Raw genomic sequence first — 6,810 nt, 5'->3', positions numbered from 1 at the left:
GGAGGCATGAACCCACTATCGAGCATAAATACCCCCTCTTGGAGTTACAAGTAAAGACTTGGCCAGAGCCTCTACTAATAACGGAGAGCATGCAAGATCATAAACAACACATAGATGATAGATTGATAATCAACATAACATAGCAGTCCATATTCATCGGATCCCAACAAACGCAACATGTAGCATTACAAATAGATGATCTTGATCATGTTAGGCAGCTCACAAGATCCGACAATGATAGCACAATGAGGAGAAGATGACCATCTAGCTACTGCTATGGACCCATAGTCCAGGGGTGAACTACTCACACATCAATCCGGAGGCGACCATGGCGGTGAAGAGTCATCCGGGAGATGATTCCCCTCTCCGGCAGGGTGCCGGAGGCGATCTCCTGAATCCCCCGAGATGGGATTGGCGGCGGCGGCGTCTCTGGAAGGTTTTCCGTATCGTGGCTCTCGGTACTGGAGTTATCTCGACGAAGACTATTTGTAGGCGGAAGGGCGGAGTCGGAGGGCTGATGAGGGGGCCACACGCTAGGGCCGCGCGGGCCCCCCTTCGGCCGCGCCGCCCTAGTGTGGCGGCGCCTCGTCGCCCCACTTCGTTTCCCTTTCGGACTTCTGGAAGCTTCGTGGAAAAATAAGCCCCTGGGCGTTGATTTCGTCCAATTCCGAGAATATTTCCTTACTAGGATTTCTGAAACCAAAAACAGCAGAAAACAGCAACTGGCTCTTCGGCATCTTGTTAATAGGTTAGTGCCGGAAAATGCATAAATATGACATAAAGTATGTATAAAACATGTGTGTATCATTATAAAACAAGCATGGAACATAAGAAATTATCGATACGTTAGAGACGTATCAGCATCCCCAAGCTTAGTTCCTACTCGTTCCGAGTAGCACTGGTGGAAAAAGGTCCATTAGTCGCGGTTCGCAACCTCCATTAATACCGGTTGCGCAACCGGGATTAAATATGCGGGACTAAAGGCCCCCCTTTAGTCGCGGTTGCTTACGAACCGCGACTAAAGGCCCGTCCACGTGGGCGCCAGGCGACCGTCGGGGCGGAGGACCTTTAGTCGCGGTTTTAGCCCCCCTTCCCTAAACCTGGTTTCTTTTTAATTTGTATTGTTTTATTTCTTTTGTGTTTTATTTTAATATTGAAGGAGTTTCACATATTCTACGGTACTAGTACATACATGCATATGAATGTACAATTTCAAACAAATTTGAAATTAGAACCAAAAATAATTCAAGAGGAATATACAATATATATTCAATATCATCGGATGACCATATACAATTTTGAACAAGTTTCCATACATAATTTAATGCATATGAAGTTCTACGTCCTCTACATAGTGTTCTCCTTTAGGATCGATGACTTCCCTCGTGAACCATCCAGCTAGTTCCCCTTGAAGTGGTCGGAAGCGAGCTTCTGGACTAAGCATCTTTCGGAGGTTATTCCTCTTCTCATTGTTATCACACGGAACCCGCTCAGAGGTGTATCTCCGGATCATCTCACAGACATAGTATCCACATAGATTGGTCCCCGCTGGCTGAATATCGCCACCATTCTTAGCCATTGACCCCATGAATTGTAGCTCTTTTTTGAATTCACCGACCCTTTCATCTGAGAACCGTCTCCAAACCCTACGAGGCAAAGAAAATTAAATGAACAATAGAGTTATTAGTTACTTGATATTAGGAAATGAATGAAATAGGCCGATCGATATAGAGCGCAAATGAATGAAAATAATTACTTCTGCAGCATTCTTCTCATGTCGCCCCAAAGCTTTGCATCCAGAATCAGAGAGTCGTGGACGAGACATGTGGAGGTGTGAAATTTAATTACTAGCAGAATCCAGTGGAACCTGCGGACACGATACATGCACAGTCATGCATAACTCATCGATTAGCCGGCCACATACCATGCATGGAGTAAACAAAATAGAATGTGCTCAAGACAGAAACACTCACCCAAAATGGTAAGGAAATAGAATTTCACTTTTGAGTTCCTGCTTTGTAAGAAACCGCCACAGGTCTTCCTCCACGTCGGCGGGGTGATGCTCTAACACATATCCATTAACGATGTGTGGGTCAATAAACCCAACATCATGGATGTTCCTTACTTCGCATTCCTTAATCTTCATTCTGCATATATAATAGCGTACACAAAAATATAGTTAGGACATATATATAGTGCAGGCAATATGAACGAGATGGGGTAGAAATAAATCACTTACAGAACGTAGCAACTGATGATAGATTTGTCGAGCTCGCGCGGATTGAAAAGCTGGAACAATTCACTCAGATGAATTTGTACATAGTAATGTTTGAAGTGATGCTCATATCTAACTTCCGCATAAATATATTTTTTGGCGTTTTTATTTTTTATGTAACCCTTGTACCATTTCAGCAGACTTGTCATTTGTGGAGGTAGATCCTCTTCCTGCGCATGCTTGACGAGAGGCCCATTCGGCACATATGTAATTACTACCTCCTTCACTGGCGCCTCATCAAGGCCTAACAGTTCACGAAGAGTCATACCGATCAGGGCCGCTTGTTCTCTGGCAGCCGTTACGGTCATTCCCTGTTCTGCCGCAGCTGCTATGATTGTGGGGTCCATTAGTTCAGCATCCGGACCGGCGTCTTTCACTATGAGCGGGGCGATTGATTGTTTACTTTGTTCCCCGAGCTGGGCAACTGCTCGTTTCCCGCTTTTTTTACTTGCTAATTCTTTCTCGGCCTCCTCCAAGGCTTTCTTCTCCTGCTTCTCCGCCAGCTCTTTCTTCTCCTTCAACATGAGTGCCTGCCTACGAAGTTCACGTGCATAGTCGGTAGGCAGATTCTTCGCGGCTTGGGACGGTGTGCTCAAAAATGACTTAGCCCACTTCTTTTCCTTGTCAGAATATACTGGCTTGGGCTCGGGCTCTCTTCTCGCCTTGCATTCCGCCCTCCATTTCTCATGGTGAGCAGCCGCGGCCGCTTCGACTTCCTCGGCACTACGTTCCCAAGGCCTCGTGAGGAGAGGCTTCAGTGATGGCTCCGGTACCTTTGTGGTCTTAGGTACATAAGGGTCCGGGTTAATAGTCCAGCACTGCTTCTGCTTCTTCGCTGGAGGTGGATTGGGGGGCGGCGTCTGCTTACCCGCCCGGGGCGGACTAGGGGGCGGCGGCTGCTTACCCGCCGGAGGTGAATTGGGGGGCGGCGTCGGCTGACGTGAAGGAGGTGTAGGTGAAGCACCACCACCACCACCACCACCATCGCCACCGCCACCACCACCGTAGGGGGGTGGACTTGGTTGCCTTGGCGCCTCGCCTGGAAACTTGATAAACTTCTTTTGCCATAGAATGAACTGGCGCTTAACATCTCCAAGTCTTCTCTCCCCTTCAGGTGTAGCAATGTCAATCTCCAGGTCCTCAAACCCTTGTACTATGTCCTCCACCGTGACACGAGCATAGCCATCTTGAATGGGGTTGTTGTGGTGGAGTGCTCCAGGTTCACATGGTAAAGCAATACCGATGGCTACCTTCATGGACATGTTCCCGATTGGATAATACAGATGACATTCTTTCATCTCCTTTACATCGTCCACGGGGTAGCGAGGAGGCTCCGGTGCAGTAATTCGATCGCCGGAGGCTCCGGTGCAGTAATTTCGATCGTCGGTGCATGTGCATGATGACCCACAAGTATAGGGGGTGTATCGTAGTATTTTCGATAAGTAAGAATGTCGATCCCAACGAGGAGCAGAAGGTGTTGACAAGCAGTTCGATGAAGGATTCACTGTAAATGCTCACAGACAAGTATTCAGAGAGTTTTGATGTAGCAGTTGAATAAAGTACGAGTAAGTAAAGTGCGAGAGTAACAATTGCAGCGAGTGGCCCAATCCTTTCTAGCACAAAGGACAAGCCGGTTTGTTTACTTATAATGACCAAACGTTCTTGAGGACACACGGGATTTTAGACTAGTGCTTTCGCTTCATATAGCTAATTAATCTTCATTGTTTTGATAAGTGTTGTGTGGGTGAACCTATGCTAATGCACCGCCCTTCCTAGGACTAATACATACTTGTGATTATACCCCTTGCAAGCATCCGCAACTACAAGAAAGTAATTAAGATAAATCTAACCACAGCCTTAAACTCTGAGATCCTGCTATCCCTCCTGCATCGATATACCAACGGGGGTTCAGGTTTCTGTCACTCCGGCAACCCCGCAATTGGCAAACGAGTACAAGATGTATTCCCCTAGGCCCATAAAGGTGAAGTATCATGTAGTCGACGTTCACATGACACCACTAGAAGAATAACACCACAACTTAAATATCATAACATTGAATATTACTCAACCATAATACACTACTAACATTTAGACTTCACCCATGTCCTCAAGAACTAAACGAACTACTCACGAGACATCATATGGAACATGATCAGAGGTGATATGATAATGAATAACAATCTGAACATAAACCTTGGTTCAATGGTTTCACTCAATAGCATCAATAACAAGTAGAAATCAATACCGGGAGAGTTTCCCCTATCAAACAATCAAGATCCAACCCAAATTGTTACAGCGGTGACGATGTGCAGTGGTGGAGACGGCGGTGATGATGATGGAGATGATGACGATGGTGATGGAGATGATGTCCAGCTTGATGACGGTGACGATGGCGTCGATTTCCCCCTCCGGGAGGGAATTTCCCTGGCGGATCTCAGCCTGCCGGAGAGCTCTTTTCTCTCTGGTGGTCTCCGCCTCGCGGAGGCGGCTGTGACTCTTCACGACTGTCCCCCCTGAGCTTAGGTTTTCGGGACGAAGAAATACGCGAAGGAGAGGAGGCCAGAGGGGGTTGTGGGCCCCCTCCCCACAAGGCGGCGCGGCCAGGCCTTGGTCCGCGCCGGCCTGTGAGGTGGGCCCACGGCGGCCCTCCTCGGCTCCCCCTTCTGGCTCCCTTCGTCTTCTGGAAAAATAGGAATTTTCATATAATTTCCGTCAATTGTTGATCTTCCGAAATATTGCATTCTGACGGCGCTTTTTCCAGCAGAATCCTGACTCCGGTGCGCGATCCTCCAATAATCATGAAACATGCAAAATAGATGAAATAACATAAGTATCGTCTCCAAATACGAAATATATCAATGAATAACAGCAAATTATGATATAAAATAGTGATGCAAAATGGACGTATCAACCCCCCCAAGCTTAGACTTCGCTTGTCCCCAAGCGAAACTGAACTCGGTAAACATGACCACATGTTTATGGAGTGAAGAGTTGATAAATAAAATACGGACAAGAAGCATCATATTCATTCACACAAGACATTCTAGTAAACAACTTCCTCATATAATTCAACTTGAAACAAGTAGAAGGTAATCACAAATAAAGGTGCATAAGAAATCATAATTGGTGATGGCAAACTTCGTTCTTGGTCAGAGAACAATTAACAGGTTATACTTATCTATTGAGCAACGCTCTCATGTTAAAGTTTATATGGAACAACTTGCATACTCAATCATAATAATCTCCTCATAATCATTGATAACTTTCAAAGATATATTCATTCGGATAAAACTTGTACTAGACAAGGAAGAGTAAAAGACATGATGAAGTAAATCACAATATAGATGGTTTGATCACAACAACTCAAATGCTTGCTTAAGATGGAGAGAAATAGGTTTACTGACTCAACATAAAGTAAAAGACAGACCCTTCGCAGAGGGAAGCAGGGATTAAATCATGTGCTAGAGCTTTTTCAGTTTTGAAATCATATAAAGAGAGTAAAAGTAACATTTTGAGAGGTGTTTGTTGTTGTCAACGACTAGTAGCGGGTACTCTAACCCCCTTGCCAGACAAACTCTCGAAGAGCGGCTCCCATAAAGTTTTATTTTAGGTTGGCACTCCTCCCAACCTTTGCTTTCACAAACCATGGCTAACCGAATCCTCGGGTGCCTGCCAACAATCTCATACCATGAAGGAGTGCCTTTTTATTTTAGTTTTGTTTAAATGACACTCCTCCCCTCCTTTGCTTTCTCAAGCCATGGCTAACCGAATCCTCGGGTGCCTTCCAACAATCACATACCATGGAGGAGTGTCTATTTGTAAAATTATGAAGGTTAATTAATCGGGGCTGGGAACCCCATTGCCAGCTCTTTTTGCAAAATTATTGGATAAGCGGATGAAGCCACTAGTCCATTGGTGAAAGTTGCCCAACAAGATTGAAAGATAAAACACCACATACTTCCTCATGAGCTATAAAACATTGACACAAATAAGAGATAGTAGATTTTGAATTGTTTTGAAGGTAGCACATGAAGTATTTACTTGGAATGGCAGAAAATACCATGTAGTAGGTAGTTACGGTGGACACAAATGGCATAGGTTTGGGTTAAGGTTTGGATGCACGAGAAGCATTCCCTCTCGGTACAGGTTTTTGGCTAGCAAGGTTAATTAGCAAGCATAAGAGTTGAGGGAAACAAACAAATATACATGTGATAGAAACAATCATGCATCTTCCTTGTAAGCACAAACAAGTTTAACTTCAGAATAATAAGCTAAGGAGCTAACAAGAAAGAAAGACAATGAAACAACGTATCTACATGTATTTCTATTTTCTACTTAAACCTCAAAGTGTTGTTGCTATTAACCAATGCTAAGTTTACCAAAACCAAATAGATTTATTCAATGCTCCCAAAGTGATACCAATACTAATAACAAGATCAATCCTATAATAGAGATTGCAAACTACAATAAGATGTGAAATATGTAAATGATAAGACTTCTCATTAATATTCCATAATGATAACTCACACCAAGGG

The sequence above is a fragment of the Lolium perenne genome, chromosome 3 (genome assembly GCF_019359855.2).
Source record: "Lolium perenne isolate Kyuss_39 chromosome 3, Kyuss_2.0, whole genome shotgun sequence".
Taxonomy (NCBI): domain Eukaryota; kingdom Viridiplantae; phylum Streptophyta; class Magnoliopsida; order Poales; family Poaceae; genus Lolium; species Lolium perenne.
This window is presented reverse-complemented; position numbering follows the sequence as displayed.